Here is a 21,194-nt window from a genome sequence, read left to right as displayed (position 1 = left end):
GTGAACCACAAAAATCAATACTCAACCGAGACGAAGAGCAGAAATTGCTTGATGAAACGGTTTTGTTTGGTTTTCTATCCACAACTTCCCACTCCCACTGTTCAGTGGCCCCTGTGGTATGTTTGTATCTTTTCAACACTATGGATTTATAGATGCCTCAGCATTGTAAATCATCTTGAAATCAAGCATCCACATGCCCTGTATCTATGGCTATGGCCAAAAATACCACAACTTTTTCCAGGAAACTCTGTACTCTTGTGTTAAATCAAGAAGCTTGTCTGATCAGAATGAAGTTCAAAGCCGTGTTCGCCACAACAATACAGAGAGTTAAAAGTCCCGACAGATGCTGCTTCTCTTCTGAGCAACAAGGCAAAAAAATGACAGCAGTGACCTGTGTATCTACATTATGGAGACCTGTTTAAATAGCTGGTATAGCTTTCTAAAAATAAATGACATGGATATCCTTTAAACAATGTTGCACAAGTGGCTCCTATTTGCGTGTTGATCAGAGGAGGTTTCATTCTCCCATCAATACTTGTCAAGTCCAGGTTCTTTTATCGGCACACAACAATGGAATCAGCTTTCACTACAAAACAAAAAACTATGTAAAATAGAATATAATGGAAGTATAACATGGACATATACAATCAAAACCAGACAAATTAATCTAATATCTAAACTAATTTATCCTTAAATGCATAGAGCAAGATGGGGAGTGCTCCTGGTTCCACTTTCAGCCTTTAAGAATTTCCCCTTAAATGTCAAAATGTTGTGACAAAAGGTAACTTAGCCTTGACATTGTACACCATTCATCGTTAGCTCTGTCCTTCTCCCCCTCAGTGGGTCAAGTTCATGCCCCAGCACTTGTCGCTCATCTTGGTGACTGTCTGTGTTCGAGTGTCAAGGTCAAGTTTGTGTCTGGGCCACACTAAGAGTTTAACAAGAAGGCAGTACTTACGGGGATTTAGAACAACTGGTCAGGCCAAAAAATGACTTAAGCATATTTGAAAGCCAATTTCAAACAGACACAGCCCAGACATGTAACATGTAATACATAAAAAAGTTAGAAGAAAAGTTATGTGAATTTTATAATCCGGACTCCCAACTTCAGGCAAATAGTTTTATTTGTCTTTACTTTATGGAGAAAGGAGTGTAGTCTTCATATTTGTCTATCCAAGACAGTGCTTTTGTAAAGTACACCCGTATTAGCAGGACAACATTGCTTTTCAAAACTCTTTGCCTTTCACCATTGTGTTTTTAGATCTTACACAAAATGGTTTGGCTACGTTCAGGCACAAGAATAACAGCAGGTTAGGGTAAGGGAGAGATCACTGTCTGGGTTAAAATAGCTGCTTTGTTAAAGTAAGGGAACTGGTGCAACCTTTAGGGTATGATTAAGGTAATGGTTGAAACCAACATCAATCGACGCTAGGAAACGGGAGGTGAACAGTGGTCTCCAATGGAAAAGTCTGATGTTTTGTTGACCTCAAGCTCCTTCCATGAACTTTGTGGGTTTAAAAAATTGTTACACTAATTCCTCCTTTACCTCAGACGGACAAGAGCCATAATTTTAATGGCCACTAGAGGCCTTTGCCACTTGAACGTAAACACATGTCGTAAACAGCTTATGCTGTTGTTTTTCTTGGGAGGACAGTCTCAAATTTTTTGCTTACTTCATTAAAGTTTGTAGGCTGAGTCGTCACAAACAAGCTCTGGGGTTCTCATATAAATTATGTTTTATTGATGAAATCGGAATAAAACATTAAAACATCACATTAGGGTTTTAGTTGAAAGCAGTTGTCATAAATTTTGTCCCTGTGTAACCCCACCCCACTCTAGCAGAAAGACATACACAAAGTCTCAGAGAAATACAGTCTTTTCAACTGTCTCTGCATTTTGGAACATTTAATTTTAGGGAAAAGACAATAAAAGAATAACATCTCTAGACCTCCATCCTTGCTCTGATGGGTCCTTGTGTTTTTGAATGCATTCTTTTGCGACTTTAAATTTAGCCTAGCATCCTAATCCCTGGCATTGTTCTGTTAGTTGGGAGCAATGCTAGACATGTTTTTGGACGCATAGCGGTCGGAGCTTCAATGTGGACAGAGTCAGGTCCAGTTTAAGTTGGCCTCGTGCCACTGTGTCATCTGCCAGACACAGAGATGACTCACTGCACAACTGGAATCAAGGGGGCCGCGGTGTCGGGTGTCCCATGTGCTGAAGAATAACCAATCAATGTCAAGAAAACAAAGTAAAGAACAAATTAGCCCCGCACAACTGGACACTGGAGATGTATCTGTGTAGAGTTGTTTTTCTTGGCTTAGGAGATCAAGAAAGAAATTTGTGTCGGCATTTGAGACCTATTAACACATTTGTAAAAGATGATTTTTCTTTTTTGTATATCCTCTGTACCCTCCTTTTAATTTCATCATATTAATATCATATTTGCTGTAATTTGAATCACTGTTTGTACCCTGAATTTCCTCCATGATTTTTTCCAAAAGAGACGAAACACTCCGTCGTGAAGTCATCGGGGGTAGCATACAGAAAGCTCCTTTAACACTGGGCATGTCCGTTTCACCCTCCTAAAACAATAAAGGATTGAATTACATTTGTTTTCACACATGTTAATCTCTGCTTGTAAAACTTACACAAGCCCGAGGAGGTGTGCTCATACAAAAATTCCTCAGCGAGTTTGTCAGACGGCAAGTGCGTGGCTGGAGTGAGTGAAATTAATGAAGTCTGTAATGGGTTATCAAAGAGGGGAACCTGATATCTGTGGCGGGGAACCCCACCTGTTTATGGAGAGACACACTTGGTCCACACACACACACACACACACACACACATGAATACATACACATTACATATCACAGTCTGCCAGACCAAAGAATTGCAGGTGGAGTTCAAATACTCCCCCCAATGCCAGAACGACAGGTGGATAGGCATTTTTTTTATGATGTCTGCTCTCCCCATGTGCACTTTTTAAGGCGAGCAACATGAGACGTCAGAATTGGCTGCTGGAAAGAAAGACAGACAGAGAATTGTATACCTGTTGTTGGGTGAAATGTTCATGTCTTAAATGGAATTCAAATATGATGTAAGTTTGAGTTATTATCAATAACATTTTTACATAAACATATGTCAGTTTTGCTAATCTCCTTTCCTTCTCGGTATAACATAATTCTGTCCAATTTGTGAGCGTTTTTACACTGGCAACACCTGCTCCCCTAAATTTCCGTTTTTATATAAAATTTCCAGGAATTTCCATGGGCGATATGGACAAAATCAACATCAAGTATCTCGATAAACAGTATTGTACGGATGACTTTCGGTGCTATCACAAAATAATTACACAGTGAGATTTTTTAATCATCAGTAATGTGGATATAATGACTAAGTGGGTAAAGGCAAATAATATAACAGCTAAAGCTAAGTTCAGAAAATTACATTACTTTACTGTAATACAGCCTTTAAAACCAGGAAAATACCACACTTTTACCACAATATTATGATATCCAAAATCTAAGACGATATCTAGTCTCATATCATGATATCAATATAGTATCGATATATTGCCCAGCCCTACGATACAGTAAAAGTGGTGTGATTTTAATGAACCAGCAACAGAAAGTTACTTGAAATAAACAGGAGACTGATAGATAGCAGGAGTACCAACAGCCACCACAGCTGGCAAGATAAAGATAAGAGCAGAAACTAAAGATTAATCAAGAGAAAATCTGAAGATGGCAGTACTTTCTGCTCTGTTTGAACAAGATAAGGTTGCAATTATAAGTTATGCGTTATTTGAATTAAAGTATTAGCATAATCGTGAAAGAATGTTAGATATACTATATAGTATAGTGTTGCCATACTTCAATTAATAGTAGCCAGTAGGGAAATGTAACTAAGTACATTTACTTAAGTACTGAATCCATCAATATTCTACCACTTTATACTTCTACTCCTCCACATTAACAGTAAAAGTGAAATATAACTTTTTACTTGAGATTGGGGGTAGCAGGTATTGATTCTGAGTCTGTGTTGGTGTTCTTCTGTATATGTTTGTGAAATCTGATCAAATTAAGTCATAAATGAGTCTCAAGCATGTTCAAATCATGACAGAATGACGTACCACACATAGAATCGATTATTCATTGTGGTGTCTAGCATCTTTATTTGTTTCCCTCTCTCTACCAATCTTTGGTGCCACAGTAGATGAGGAGGAGGTTGTTTACAGATGGATTACAGAAATATGTCTACTGCATGGAAGTGATGTGACTAGCTGTTGTAAGGTAGTGCTAAAACCAAGTGTGCAGGACGAAGGACAACATGGTCTTGTTTGAATCCTTCTACACTTTTTATTGGTCACAGCTTTCTGTTTTGTTGTTGGGTTTGCTGAATGTTTGGTTTTGTACATTTGTTTTTTGCTCTTAATTACGTTGCTAGGACGTTTTTCATAGCAAAAGTACCATTTAGGCTAAAAGTTACGTTTAAGATCAGAATCATGCGAAGTAGATTTTATGAACTGACAATTAATGAACTGGCAGTTTCCATTTAATAGTTCATTTCCCCAGTGCTGTTTTTTACCATCACCTTACCCAAAAGTCAACCACCCTGGTTATTTGCTGTGGGCACACGCCAGCCATAGTCAGCCAAATGGCAGAAGACGTGGAACGCTCCACTGAGGAGCCAAAGTGCAGGTAACACCCCTTGAAAACACTTGGAATAAACACTAAATTTCCACTCCACATGCAGTGGGAATATGCACGCCTGGCTACATATGCACAGTTTCTCGGCTAATAAGTCTAAAGTGACTGTTAATCTGCAGGATATCAAAGAGTTATTTGCACTAGTTGTAATGTCAACCCTTCGTCTACTGTGACACTTTTTAGTCTCAGGAAACACATCCATGATATTTGATGCTTGGAGCTTATATGTTGAATTTGCTCCTTCTTCAGTGTCATCAAAACAACACTGTCTCTCAAATACATGAAATCATCTCAAAAATGCTGATTATGTGGGATGGATACGAACAATATTCTCTTCTACTGTGGCAAAAACTTCAATTGGACATGGTGGTTTTCAAATTTGTCAGGTAAAGTGATGTTTTTACCCTATTCAAGCAGTGGCAAGTCTCACATTCATTCTGCCTATGCCATTTCTATTGATATGGAAGCTGCAGTAGCAGTTGATAGGAGCATTTTTCTGCTTGTGGCACAGGGATATGTTGTCCCCATTCTTAATCCCACCTAAAAAAGCTCCAATTGGCTTGACCTATTTGAGTGGCTGAAAAAGTGAGATGCGGTCAGTGAACCAGGCTAAGATGTTATGGGAAAAACGAGAAAAACTTTGATGAACATCCTGATACAGTACGTACTCAGGCACCGTAAAATTTCCCCACAAAAAGACCCAAAAAAACCTGCTAATGCAAAATAGTCGAACATGAAGGTAAATCGTGAGAGATATGGTTGCAGCTGCAGGGAGTGCTGCTCTCCATAACACAAAAATGGGGCCAATGCAAACTCCAAAAGGAATATAAAACCCACCCTTTCAACACAGTAACACTCACACTGCAGTTACATGTCATTAAAAAGCTGAACAATTATGGAAACCATATTTCAGCTGTAATAGCTCATTTGATACGTGTAGAATTGCACACCAATATTTCATCGCTACAGCCTGAAAGTGTTCTTGTGATTCACTCGCTGGAATGCAAACATCAATTTGTATTTTTTTTTTTCCTCTTTTAAATCAAGCCAAAAAAGCATTTTTTCTGAGGTAAGCTAGTTGTATTAATGTGTTATGTCTGATAATCTTCCGTTCAGCTTTGATTAAATACTTCAAACCTGACAAATGAATTTAATCTGTTACTTTACAAGCCCATATCTGGTTTATTTCTTACCATGCATGAATCACAAATACATTAGTTCCTATGATTGTCTCATGTAAATATGCAACAATTCATATGTGTCTTCATAAATAAACCCAAACACCTCAGTAAAACATGATCATCACCAAGGTCATCATTCAGTTGTGTCTGTTGTAACTATGTTTTCCAACTAAGCTTTCCATCACTTTTCCAAATACCCCCCCCGCACCCCTCACCCCCCTCCAAATTTTCCATCCCACTGAACTGTAGAGCATGCACTAATACACCAGGCTCATCATATTATGTCCTTTAACTTCATCTATATACAGTGTGTCCTAAATCACTGTACAGAAGTACTAATCATTTTCAGTGCACAAGGGCCAGCGTATAGTAAGATCAAAGTTAAGCTCAATCGTAGCTGGAATGTGTTACCCTCTGGGCTATTTTTAGGTTCTCCTTGCTAACTATCTGCCTTTTGGACTTGATTGGAGATTAGCGCTGTTTTCATTCTGGCGATGAGTAAACATCCTTCCATTTATTTAGAAGCTCTGAATCCTCCCACTGCGGCTAAGTGGATGGGCACCTGCTATTTTTGGGAGAATATGGTGAGGGGGTATCTAAAGAGAGAAGGGCTTGTTTTACACCATGATCAGAACCTATAAATAAAATCTGCATGTGTGCGTGTTCAGGGGTGGCGGGGACGTGGGGGGGGGTGAGGATGTGGGTGATGATGTGTGTGTATTTGGTGTGTGTATATGCATGCTGTGTGTATGGGTGTGTAGTTGTATATACCACTGTAAGGCAGAGAAACTGAGACAGACACTCAAGTGAGTGTTGAAATATGACAACATATATATAGTTTCCTCGTGAGCAGTGTCAGTTTAGTGATGGCAAGAGTAGTTGATGATTAATTTTCCAGGTCATTAGCTGCTTTACTTTGTTAACTACTAAATATAATATAATATAATATATATATGTAACAAAGTCACTCTTATTTTAGTTGATATGAAACACATTTATGTTACCAAGTTCAAAAATATGAATGTTGCTGACATATATGTTGTCGATTTTTGTTTAGAAATTCAATAAATTATTACTTTATCATTTGTACAAAGCATATTTTAAATTGCATTTTTCTGGATTAACAGCATGGTGTCTGCATGAAACGTTTGATTTTCACTCTTTAAAGGTTAAATCCACAGTTAATCAAGGTAGTGATTGACTGCTACCGTACTGCGCTCTGTGGTTAAAAACTTTCAAGCTTGTTTAACTTCTGGCCCGACCCAGTCTCACATCAAAATGTGTAACAGCTACGTTGGTCCACAGCGCAAAACGTATCGGTTTCACAATAATGGCTCTAAAATTGTGAGGTGCCTACATTTTTTGGGGGGGTTTATTCTTTTCTGTTGGCCTGCGTCCACGTCACATGACTGTCAAGTTTCTGTCTGTGGAAAAAAAAAAAGAAATAGCTGACCTTTTATTCTCAGTGAAAAAATATTTTAAGATAGTTTTGACATTAAAATGCGTTTTGATAACATTTCTAGCAACAAATTTGCATTTTACTTTCATAATCTTTGGTCAGTGAATGTATATTATGTTTAGTTTGTCAGTTATTACAAAGATATTTTCAGGCTTTCTATCATTGCTATGGCGATTGCTATGGTGGTTGCTATGGACACTGCTATTGCTGAAACCATGTAGTTGCACATTTGGATCATTGTCTTTGCGTTGTGTAGTTATCTGAGCTGTTTTATGTAACTGTTTGATGATGTTCTTTCAATAAAAATCGGAGATTTTAGAGTGCACCAGGGATGAATTGAATTTGAAATCCAGAATTTGAAGCTTTGTGATTGGCTGACCGTAGGACCCGCCGCCTGGAAGTATATTCCTCACTGTCATGATGTTAAGGTTTTCTTTTAATATCTTTAACATTTCTCAACACAAAAACACAAAAGTGTCCTTGATAACTCAAATTCGATAGGTTAATGTTAAAACCATCAGTTTTAGTTATTTCTCCTTCAATTCTGAGGAATAAAGTTTTTTTTGTCAGATTTTGATAGCAGAAGGCTACAGATGAGCATTGGGTTGTGGGCGGACTTGACGCATTTGACTACTATTTTGGTGCCAGTGGGTGTTGTTCCATTTCAAATTGCCGCCCAGTCGGCCGCAACCCAAATCCAAACAACAAGGAAGAAAGGCTTTGTAAAGCCTGTGATTGTAAAATGTGAAGTTGCTCATTTAATTTTATATTTCCAAGAATATGTGGCTGAGGATATTTAATATGAAATCATCTTTCTTAAAACACTGAGTCTTCCTCAATGAATACTGAGCCATGTTATCCAACAAAGCACTCCAACAGTGTGTGTGTGTCGGTACATGACATCTTGTACCATGGCCATATAAACGGGATGAAGATGGAAATGGACTTTACATTTCACATCCCTCATTTAATCCCTGCACTTGTCACTTTCATATATTTCATTGAACTGGACTTTACATTGTGTATTGCGTTCAACTGCCACTGTTACATTATTTAATTATTTATGCAAATGTCACATTTAATTTTTTCTCTTGTCACCTTCATATGCTTGATACACTTCATTTCCTTGTCTATAGCACAGTCCATATTTCCTTTGTACAGTCAATATTTCCTTTAAAGTTTTGTATCCCATTTCAAAACTATTACTATTCCATTATGTAAATAGATTTTAAAATTTATATTTAATATTACTTTGTTTATTTCATTTTCATTTCATCATTATAACTTTACTTTTGTCTATTTTTATTCTTCTGTGTTGAGTTTTTTGGGAGCAAATGCCAAGACACATCATTTGTATGTTTGCATTGGCTAATAAAACAGATTCTGATTGAATAGACTATGTCATGCTGACATAAAATCCCAAAACCAAGAACCATAGAGATAAAAAAAATCTTCAGAGTTGTGTAAATTTTAGCCTATGTATGCGTCGGTATTTGACGACCTGGGAATGAGAACAGGTTGGTCTTTTCAGCCCTAACCTTAACCCTAACCCCAACCCTAACCCCAACCCAAACCTCCAAACATGTAGTAATGCCCTAGATTGTCAGCAGTATTGTAATCTCTGAAGGTGACTCATCTTGGTCAAACAAACACACAAACAGCTTAATTTTATAATTGGGCCTTAGGGTCGTAGAGCCAAACCAAATACATCTTTGCAAAGGTCTCAACGACAGTAACATATGTCAGTATGAAGATTCTGCATAGCTCCTACTTTGAAATACTGACCTTTGAACCTTGACCTTGGTGCATGTTTGAAGGCTTATAATTCAGCAACAAAAGGGGCTGCAGAGATGGGACCAACTGTTATAGAGAGCTCTTGACCTCAGCTATCATGTGAGTACAGTGAACAGATGGGGGTGCTGTCAAATATGGGTAAAATATGGTTAAAATGAATTTTCACCCATTTAACAATTTTTTAAAATCTGATTACATGAATGTGTTTCCCATCCCTGTAAACTCCTCAGTGTACTCTCAATTCAGTATTTACAACTTCTAATTCTAGGAAAAAACACTAATATTTTTTTAAAAACTACAAGTCCGTGGAGCTGCGCCATGCAGCTTGATGCAAATCAGCTGTTGCAGTTCTTCCGGTTTGCAGTAGGGTTGTAATTATGGTTGTAAAAAGACATATCTACTGAATATATCAAATATCTAGTAGCCAAACTAATAATTACACTGTATCTAAATGATATGTGTTAAGAAAAAGTAAAGATGTTGGTTTATTTTAGGTATAGAGAATTGAAGGAGAAATAATTAAAACTGATGGCCTTAACATTAACCTATTGGATTGTTGAGTTATCAAGGACACTTTCATGTTTTTGTGTTGGGAAAAATACTTGAGTTAAGGTGAGGAAAATACTCACGTGCGGCGGGTCCTCCGGTCAGCCAATTGTAAAGCTTCAAATTCTGGATTTTATATTCCCTCATCCCTGGGGTGCTCTAAAATCTAGTTTTTTATTGAAAGAACATCATCCAACAGTTGCAGAAAATTACACAAATAACATAACAGCTCAGATAACTACACAACACAAAGACAATGATTCAAACAACATGCAACTACTTGGTTTCAGTGATAGCAGCGTCCATAGCAACCACCATAGCAACAATAGAAAGCCTGTAATTCTAATAACTAAAAAACTAAACATTATATACATTCACTGAACATAGACTATGAAAGTAAAATGCACATTTTTGGCTAGAAATGTTATCAAAATGCATTTTAATGTTGAAACTATCTAAAATATTGTATTTTCCACTGAGAGTAAAAGGAATGTCAGTCCTTCTTTTTTGGTTCTCACAGACAGAAACTTTACGGTCACGTGACGTGGACACAGGCCAATAGAAAGGAATAGGCCAAAAAAAACATAAGCATCTTACATTGCACATAGAGTCCACAAGAGTAAAAGTAAAAAGAGTGAAATATACAATATATAAATACTCAAGTTCAAACATTCTCAACTCGTTGTCTTCGCATCTATTTGCACACTGTTGCCAATATTCGCGTCTGTTCATTATAATCGCATCTTTCCATTGATTTTTATGTGTAATTGCGCCGTATCTAGACTTTGCTTCTCATTCTGTCTGAACACACAGTCAGACTGATAGTGTAATGGTTAGCTTAGCAGTAAACTGATCACATAAAACAAAATTCTACTAAATCACAAATAATCAATCACAAAACAGCTATAAAAAGTGTATCTATACATACAACAAGAGCATTTAGGGAGTAGATAAAAGATACCTGTCAGTAGTTGCTTTGTAACACCATGTCCTGACTGAATGCAATGCGAGTAAGCGTCAGCGACAAAATCAGTTTGATTGCTTTATTCTCTATTGAAATGTCCTAATTTGCTGAGATGTGCACAACGTGATGCGGCACACTGTTTTGAGCTGAACTTTTGTCAGATGCCCTGTTTCTATTTACTTCCTGCAGCTCGTGTTGAAAGTGCGTCATGGACGAGGAACAGCAGATTTATTTAGTTGAAATGAGGAGTTATATCTATGATACCTCCTCCTTTCACTACAAAAGCCTAAATAAGGTGGCAGCTGGGTAGGAGGGAGATCGCCAGGGAGCTGCAAGTTTCTGGTTAAGCTGCCATATTTTATGTCATTTCCAGTAAAGAAACATCTAAATATCACAATATAAAACGTGTGTTTTCTGTTTAAAAAGTACAAATGTAGGATAGCAAGTACTCACCCATCTTTTAGTTGAGTACGTCTCCAGTTTGATCTTGAGTGAGCAGCTGATAGGTACGTGATTTGTTTACATGACGTAACAAAAGAGCATATTTAACGGATTCGGTATGGACAGAGAGCGTCTGATGTTATGCGATGCAACGTGATAGTTGGACACTTGCTTACTGTTAGGACACGGTGTTACATATCTGACTAAATGTATGAAACAATGTCAGTGAAGCTGCTGTGGAACTGTGTCACTAGAGGTTTCTACTAGCAACAGAATGTTCAACTGTTAGTGTCAGAAGCATAAAAACAAAAGCTGAAACAGAAAATGTATTATTTTTATTAATCAACTTAAACTATTTTATAATAAAATCTAATTAAATGATATTTTAAAATGATAACTTTTTTCAGTTTGTATACAACGTACCAAAAAGAATTAATCTGAGCACTCTAACATTGCCCACAGTGCTATATGGGTAAAGGCGAACACAGGCCTGACAGCTGGTCAGGTTCAGGACGGTGAAGGTTATGATCACAGTGAGTGATTTCCATCTCACCATCCGCCCACTCACCACAACTCAGAGACCCCTGCTCAGACCCCCAGACAGCTGGACCCTGGTTCTGGTTTCACCACTAGTTTGGTCAATACAACTACAAACTATGTCTGTTGTCACATATCTTGCACTTGTCTGTTGACCATGTACCGTTTCTTGATATGTGTGTGCCTAAATATAAACACAGACAAATTTCCGTCCATTTATCATAGTTTGAAAACAAATTATGATGCTGACTCTTGCCCAGTTTGTAGGCCAGTACTCTAAAGAATGAAGAGACCAAGAGCAAAGCCTTCTCCCTCTGTCTTCTTCTCTTTATGAGTAATGTCGATTTTTTTTTTTTTTCAAAGTGCCCTTTCCCCCTCCTCTTTCCTCCCTCCTTGCTTCTCCTTTCTCCACTGCTTTCCCTTGCCCCTTCACGCCAGCTGTGGTCTGCACAAAAACTGATTTTCAGAGTGTTAACCACCATGTTCTTCCTGCCGACGGCAGGATTTCATTTGCAGAGCACAGGGGGCCAATATCTAGGGTAATTCCCAGGGTTTAGTGCCACTGATCTCTTCCCAGCTCACCTTGGGGAGAAAAATTAAAGCGGCGATAAGGCCTTACCCTGCCCAGCACCATGTTCACCCTGTGCTGCCCGCTGCCTCAGTGCTGTCAGCTACTGGGGGCGCACACAGATAACACCTGGTCAGTCTCATATTCACTGTCTGTCGGCATTCGCACGCAAACTAAAGGTAATATTAGTGGAGACAGCATGGTAAATGTGTATATGTAGGACTTTGTTGAGAACTAATAGACAAATCATGCTTAGGTAACATTTTTTTGTTTCATAATGTATACCCTTCATATCATATATCAACAGGCAAACCTTAGAGGTACTGCAATACCATCAGGAAGCACATTTTGAATTAGGACATGAATCTGTTTGTTTCACAACAACAACAACAACATATGTCACCCTAAATATGTTCGGGATGTTCAGATTGAATTGCAGTTGGCTTAATAATAAATGCAAGGCTCATATCAAAAGCAGAATAGCTTTATGTTTAAATGTCTTTTTTCAGTCGTATCCTATGTTTTACCCAGTGTTACTTCTTTTATGAGTCAGTATCCGACTACATCATGTATTTTGTCTGTATACTCCAATATCACAGTTATTTATGTCACATAGGCAGTAACTACATAAATACATTAGATACTGAAAGTTGAATCACAATGGTGCTTTCCCACGACAGTAGTGTCTGCAAACAAAGTGTTTGCAGTTTCTCAATTTCTTCTCTACAATTAAAAGAACTCTAATATGTTGAACTGTTCCTGATGGGGGGAAAAATCCAGTTATTTCTCCTAATATATTTCCATCTTCCCAGTAGCAAATGACTTTCCAACAGTTTAATAAAAACCATGTCTATGACAATTTTTAGGACTCCAGTGTGAATGTGACATCTGCAAAGATCCTAATTTAATTTAAAATGTGTTAAACCTGACAATTTAATTTAGAGGAGGGAAAGACACACTGACAAAATGAAATGTCATTTAAATAAGAAAATTCAATCAAAATAGTAAGAGATGTGATTTTCATGTATGTTACATGGAATGTAAAATTACTTGTGGCTGAGGATATTAAAAAAGAAATAAAAAGTTTCATTCTGCCGTTAAGGTTGGTGGTCTATTCAAGGACACTGCTCGTCATCACTCTGGTAGTATATGCGTCAACTGTGTGATGGCAGCAATTAAAAGGCAAAGTCTTGTTAACCATGTGCTCAGGCTTAGCACAGTGGAAGTGGAAAATAAAGAGGTGTAGGAAACACACATGCTTTATGGCCTCCTTCATTCATTCTATGTATATAGGCATTGGCTGTTTTATTTCAGTTATTTTCTCTGCCTGTGTCTAAAAAGAGTGAAATTCTTTTAAAACTACTTTTGAATGCACACTCAAATACACGGATGCACAGCAGTTTATTCCTTCTGTAGGAGTGGGGGGTCCCAGAAAATCATTTATTTCTGCACATCGGGGAGACTTGTGGATTTAAGTGAAACCAAATGAGCCGATGTCTCCCTGATTGAATACGCAAGTTATTGTTTCTCTAAAAAGTGCATCACATAACGCTCCCTTTATCTCTCTCATACATGACATGAGTGTTGGTTTGACATTTTTCTGCTGAAATGTGTTTCCAATCGGTGGGAGATGTGAAGCCCGTGGTGGGACATGCATGCTGCCCTTTGAAATGATGCACTAGGAGGAAAACATAAACAAATGTTTGCCACCAAGCACGTTCAAACTCCCCCTCCCCCTCTCACCGCCTGCCCACCCCTGCTCTCCAGAAAGCCACAGCCTCACATGAGACACATTACCAGGAAGGCAGAAAACATGTTTTTGGAATTAAACTATTACGAGCCTTCCAAACAAGATAAATTTCCTAATTGGCTCCTTTCACAACATTTACATATTGCCTTTCTTTTTTCTTTTTTCTCCCCTGGGAGGTGGGTGTTGTTGGTTTGGTGGGTGTCAAGTAGAGGTGTCCTATGGAGGTAAAGTTTATTAGAGGCAGCCTAGTGGAGAATCACGGTGGGACTGAAAGGGGGAAAAAAGAGTGGCCGCGTCGACATACGAAGCAAAACAAACAGTCTGACTTCTAAGCCTTGGCAGACCCTGCTGACGGGTCCCTTGGTTTCTCAGCTTTCCTCCCAGATGCCTTTTAAGCCTTTTATTCTGTTTTTTACTGGCACACTTGTTTTTTTTTTTTCTTTCTGTGCACTGCTTTCGGGATGTGTGTATGTGTGTGTGTGTTTCATTGATCCCCAGAGGGATACACTCAGAGAAAGAGAGGGAGGGGAGAAAGACAGAGAAAGAGGGAGACATGGCAGTGAGTAAAAGAGGTAGAGGCATCCTCAAATGCTATTTTCAATGTTTGAAGACACACTCACACACACATGCACTCACACAATTGTGCCATAACAATACACATGCCCCGATGTGAAATGATACCATAAGAATGGCCAATTCCTGCTGAACCCAAAATAGCTTCACACCACACTTTAACAACTCCTCACTTTCGCTGTCAGCTTGAGCAAACACAGACGTCACAACTATCAGAGAAGTCGTCCTTCTCCCTCTCCCTCCCTCTCCCCTGCCCACTTCTGAGACGCTGCTGCTGCAGAGAAACTCAATCTATTGTTTGATGTGAACAGACAGATTGTCTTGCAAAGATTGCCAAATACTTTGTGTAAACAACCCCCATTTTAACCTTCTCCAAAGTGTGACTTAATAAAGATGAAAACGCGAGGTGTCCGTTTCCCCCTCACTGGGCAGGCTGAATGAAAACCACATGCGTAAATATAGCCTGGTGTGCGGCATTAAGTGTGCACATGAGAGAAGAAACAGTAATCAGATTGGTTTCCTGTGACAAACAATAACATTTATTTTAAACCTGCAGCATTTTTCTCAGGCAGAGGCAGTAGCTCCCATGGTAATCAGAGCCAGACTTGTCTTGGCTCCAAGACTCAGGGATGTTGCTACCTAGCTGTCTTCATTGGAGTGGGGCAAGTGAGAGGTCACATCAGCGCTGGTGTAAGACAAGATGGTACCGCTGTTTAAGAATAGCTTATGTTTGGAAGGGGAATCCGCAAAGAAATCATGACCTTCAATATTATTAAGAGTTTAAGAGTCAAAAACTCAGCTACTCTGTTTGATAAGGGCTGTGCGGGTATGGTTTGATCAGATCTGACTGACATCGACCTAGCAACATAACCACACTACCGTCGTCAGATTTTGGTTCAAATAATGCTAAATTTGCTCTCTTCAAATTAGTGAATTCATGCCAAAAAAAAACATATTTCTTCCAACTTTGGCAGAAAAATTGTGTAAAATGTCAAATATGTAAGTTAAAGTGTCACCACCACAGTTGTGATGACATGATCATATTATTATTAACATTGATTTTAACCATATCGCCCAGTGACAAACAGGATTTATAAACGCTCTTGTGATATTGAGAATAAAGGGATTCATCATTGGGATAATATTTTACCTCTCTGCATATCTACTTAAACCAGTCCCTACGAGGATCTACTTTAATTATTTAATGTGGAAGCTTATCTCAGTTTCCCTCCATTTTCATAATGAGTGATAGCTTTGGTGCCCCATGTAGCTCAGCTTAACTGTGATCAAGTGGAGGCCTGTGTGAGCTCCCAGCACGCTTACAGTCCCTTAACAGAGGAACATGCCGCAGTGATGGATCACACGGTTTTCATCACAAACTCATAGGAGTGTCTGCTCGCCTCAACTTAAGGGCTTCTGACCTAAGAGCTCCCCCCTGTTGGGGTGATTTTAGTTGGACAAATTTCCCCTCCTACAGGGTGTCTGCCGGCTGCAAGGGGAGCGGCTGCAAGTCTCATCTGCCTCTTATTATGCTCCTAAATTGAGTGCGTACACAGTGGATGTGTTAATGGATGAAAATGCAGTGCAGGGACATGGCGTGCAGGGCTGGTAAGGAGAAACTTCTCCTATAGCCTGTTGGACTGCTAGAGTAGCCAGCACTCTCAACTTATCTCTGCTATTATGTCAAGTGTTATGTTACTTGGCAGAGGTTGGAAACTTAGACATTTCTGTGTTATTTATTTATACGCTGCACATGTGGGTATTTTCCTTAGAGACAACTTTAGAACGTCAGAAATGTACAGTATTCCCCTTCTTACTTTCACTTTTGCGGCCTGCTGATGTGACCTAGAATTACACGCCAAATGCTAATATTGACTTCAGTAGATGCCAAAGTCACTATACACCTTGTGTCGTGTAGCACAAACTTTATAACATATGAAAAGTATTTGCTGCAAAGAGGATCACCACAACCCTTAAAAGTCACCAGATTACTAAAGAATATTTATAATTTAACACCATCCACAAGCAAAATTCATGTTCTAGATTTTGTTTTTGGCATGTTTTGACCATTTTTAAAGACATCTCACCTGGTAAACAACTTATTTTGTCTACTCTAAAAAAAACTGTGCAGTAAAGTAATAAAGGTGGATGTCCTATTTTGAAATCTACCGGCTAATTTGATGAGCAGAAGAGAAAACTAGTTTCACACGCCACACATAAGTGGGTGAAGATTACCTTGTGAGGGCTGTCAGAGGCAGGCGCGGTGCAAGCGAGCTGTGGCCAATGTGGAGAAACTCATGGCAACAGTCAGCGCCAGTTGTTTGATACTGTAGCTTGGCATGATGGGTGCCTCTCCAAGCCCACAATGGATCATGCATGACCACAACACTTAAATATAGAAGCACAGGCAGCAAAACTGCAGCTATTCTAGCAGGAGCTGACTTGTAGCATACAGTAAGTAAGTTTGTTACAGTGATTACTTGTAGGCATAAATTGTGTTAATGAGACTTTACGTATACTAATTTAAAACAAATGTGTTATCTTACAATTCAGCAGCACATTGAAGTGGCACTCCTGTCACTGTCTGAGAATATAGTGATGTCAGGATTGTCTCAGCTTTAGCTTGGAGACAAACGTGTGTGTGTGTATATTTTTTAAAATCTGTCTCTTGTGAGTTGCCAAACTTAATGGAAATATAATACCAAATTATCGGAGTATCCCTTAAACATTCTGGACAACTGTAGGGCTGCTGCTCACATAACTGCCTTTGCAGCAAAACGCAAAATAATACACTTTAGTCTTTAATAATTTATGAAATGTTTTGGCTCTAAATCCATGAAACATATTCAGTATTTAAAAAAACAAAACAAACTATATTTAAAGCTGATCCAGCTGCAGCTATTTTTAGTGAAAAAACTCTCACAGCGAACAGACAGCAAAATTAGCGACTAGCTGGCGAACAAAGTGTATCATTTAGCAGCTAAAGAGCCACATATTTCTCTGAGGGGTTGGTGGAGACCAAAACAGAGCTAAAAGGAGAGTGACTATTGTACTTACATTTGTCAGATCACCAAAATCACAACTTTAAATGAATGCTAATGTTTCTCTGTGTTTGCTAGATGTGTATAGTGTTTGCGAACACATTCAACATATCACTTTGTAATGTGAAAAGTCAGTGTTCTGTTAAAAGCTTGTTGCACTGCCCCTGAGTGGCCAAAAATTTTTTTTTACAGATTTAAGTCATTTGTAGAACAAATTTATCAACATTTCCAATAGTATTGATGCGGTTCCTGTGCACTATTCTATTCATTAATTGATGTAGTGGAATAAACAAGGCATCCAGCTTAGACAGTGTTAGTCTCATGCACCACTCACTGAAGTGTACATGACCAAACCCTATATTAAAATGAGTGATGTATCGCTATTAGTGTGCTCGTCCTTGAAGTCAAACCCACTTCGGTGGACTTGCACAATTAGCTTCCTAAACAGTAAACGGAGAGAGTGTGAACTGTCCCAACAAACCAACAAAGCGTGAACTGGTAACCCTGCCAAACGACATGCTACAGATTAAATATCCTACTGATGGACTCATATACATTATAAGGATATTGGAATACATTTGACAAAACTGTTTTCCTCTCAGTCTTTACCAACAGCTGTGTGAAAAATGCCTCACATTTGCCATTAAAAGACAATCAAACAGCAAACGTTCTGGTATTCAGACGATGGAGTGAAAAATTGAGAAGGGAGAGAGGATTAGAAACAGCTTGGAGTGCAAATTGAATTAGCCCTTCTGAGATGACTTGGAGTAAGAAATGAAATGTCATCCTCGCCCAGGCAGAAATGCAAAACATGTGAATGTGAAGAGCATCTTTTTCTTTTTTTTTTTTTTTTGTATGCTGACTCTTTTTACTGTACTTAGATGTGTCAGGCATAAATCATCACAGCGAGGATGAGAAACAGCCGCCCGCAGCTCCTCGAGACACTCAGGGACAAACAGACTCATGCTGTATGGCGAGTCGTACAGCTGTCTTCAAATTGTGTGTCACAGCTTTAACCCTGCTTAGACTAATTCCCTCCTGCGGTGCTGCGGCTCCCACCAACAAAAAAAGACTGTTCACAAGACTGATTCGTAATTTGGAAATGATTAATGCAAACCACTAGTCCTGTGTGTTTTTGGAAAACAAAATACTGGGTTGTCTCCAGACATATCCATCTAAACAATATTTATGTTCGGAAAACACGCTCTAAAAATTGTGAAATCAAGTGAAACTACGTTGAAAAATTAAATGTGCTGATATTCTATGCAATAAGCAGCACTCGGCGAAGGACACATTGGATTAATAATCAACCAGTAAATCTGAAACTCAAACTAAATGGTGTTCTTGTGCGCTGGAGCTCAAGTACGCAGCTTGTAGACAAAGTGATCGAGTTTCACTGAGGCATGAGCTATTCTGTCACTATTTTTATAGACATACAATCTCAACCTGCTGGAGAACTTTTTTTCTCTCTCTCTCTCTCTCTCTCTCTCTCTCTCTCTCTCTCTCTCTCTCTTCCACAAGAAAGTTATGTGCAGCTCCCTGGTGCTGGATGTGAAGTTGATACGCAAGACTCATCGAAGGTAATAACGTCGGGAGCTGACGAGTGGAAGCAGGCTGTGCTTCTCCGCTCGCTGGCTCCTGCGGTGATGGGGTTGGTTATGACACCAGAAACTGGCCTAGAACTGTGGATACATTTTCAAAAAGTTGGTTTTGGTGAGAACACACAGACTCAAGTCATAATAGCGTGATCATGTAACAAAAGTCTGTGTTTTATGGTCTCACCAATGCAACTCAAATGTCAGAGAAGCCTGATGTATTTGCAGTTTAATTTGTTATTACTATTATTTAGTTAATGTATAACATTTGTGTGAGGCTGTTCCTTCTTTTACCATGCCGCTACATCTTCTGTAAAACTGAGAACGTATTGCCAGATGTGGACAATAATAGAATTGCGATTGACTTATGTCCATGAAATCATTACTAAATTTGCTTAGTGGTATGTACTGGGATAGACTGGGAAGACACAGTGTTTGTGCTGCAGAGTAGAAAAACGTGGTCATAGTCTCCACACTTTAACGAAATGTGATATGTTAACGGTATGTTTCTAAAGGAATGTTTTACAGCTTAGAATAAGGCTTAATGCCTAATTTAGTTCTATTTTCATTTTCCTTTACATTTTCCTTTTAAATGTTGTTTTAATTCATTTTCATTCCTTATGTAAAGCTTCTATAAAATGAAACCTTACTTTGTATTCTGAGCAAACATTAAGGACTTTTTAATTGGATCTTTATGGAGCCAGAGAGGTCTTTTTTTTTTTTTTTTTTTGGAGCCAGCATCTTGTACACACCAATGGAACTGCTCCTCAGACACATCATCAGTGGTTTTTGCTTTGGCTGTGGTTGATAGCTGATTAGTTTGTGCCCTTTTCCATTACATTAGTCTCATTTTCCTTTGCTCCTATGAAGAACCATACTGTATATTCTAAATGATGGTTGCCATTATCAAATCAGATCCATCACCATGTTTAACGTCTGGTGACAGACATTTAGGGTAGATACCGCTGTCTTTTTCCCATTTTTCATAGATCAGGCAAGTGCTTCTTACTAATCCTTGCTCCATTTGATGCTATAGATTTAAATGGGTACTCCAGCGATTCATATTGCACTTCCATAACAATGGGAGTCTCATAAAAGACAAATTAAAAAAGAATGGTAAAAAGTTAAGCAGCAGAGCATGCGATATTTTAAGGTTGGTGCTAGATTAGAGCAGGCAGGGACGATTTGCAAAAATCTTGGAAGATTTTAACCCTAACATTATCCCTAACCTCGCGAGAGTTTGTCTCTCTGGCTGATCCAACCTAGCATTTACCATATTTTAAAGTTCCCCTCCAGACATGTTTTAAGACATGTCATGATTAGCCCCAAACTAGCTTTGATATCATAAAAATCATGCTTGTATGTATGCGCTTTAAACTCAGGTTTAAGGTGAGCACAGAGAAACTTTCCTTCCGCAGTAGATGAAAGTGAAAACAGCCTGCTATAGTGTCAAACTCTGCACATACATCATTCTGATTCATCATCAATGGTCAGACATCCAAGTGAAGTGACAAAAACACATTTTGAGTAAGGAGACTTGAACTGTTAGTCTCTAGTATGGATCAGGCTTCAAAAACACTGGGTCCTACATTTCCCATAATGCAACTCAATAGAGTCTGTCATTAGACCCTCCCTGCATCCACTTCTTTCAAATCCTACATTTCCAGTTTGTAATACTGGGTTTTTCCTGAGCCAAGCCAAGATAACCCTAGTGACATCATCACGGTTATTTGGAAAACTACCTCCAGAGCAACAGAACGCATTATACAAATGTTTAACATGCTGAGTGGTACTCATCATGATGAGTAAACTGAACTTCATGTGTAAAAACAGTGGCGTGCCCCTTTTTAAATATAGTTTTCAAAACCCACCATGAAAAGTAGTTTATGAATCTCATCGTGTACTTTTTTTTTTTTTTTGCTGAGACTGTGTCAAATTTTTGTTAATTCTGTGGCCATACTGTGTGTTGCTGCTGGTTGGTGGTGGTGATCATTTAGCAGCTATTCTGTAAAAGTCAGCTTTCCCTTTTGATG

General features: G+C 38.6%; 2 long non-coding RNA genes across 2 annotated transcripts in view; one reads left to right on the top strand and one right to left on the bottom strand.

The window, feature by feature from the left end:
* LOC121902258 overlaps positions 1 to 21,194 on the top strand; it is a 101,063-nt gene that overhangs the window by 55,977 nt on the left and 23,892 nt on the right. The gene's annotated exons all lie outside the window — the stretch shown is intronic.
* On the bottom strand, positions 1,731 to 11,273 carry LOC121902259. The gene is made up of 3 exons (XR_006097502.1): positions 11,110 to 11,273; positions 2,474 to 2,585; positions 1,731 to 2,217 (listed from the first exon to the last, which is right to left on the bottom strand). It is a non-coding gene; the product is annotated as an uncharacterized LOC121902259 (long non-coding RNA).

This window comes from Thunnus maccoyii, chromosome 8 (assembly GCF_910596095.1).
Source record: "Thunnus maccoyii chromosome 8, fThuMac1.1, whole genome shotgun sequence".
In the NCBI taxonomy this organism is placed as follows: Eukaryota; Metazoa; Chordata; class Actinopteri; order Scombriformes; family Scombridae; genus Thunnus; species Thunnus maccoyii.
Note: the sequence above shows the minus strand (reverse complement) of the source record. Positions and strands in the feature narration are given on the sequence as shown.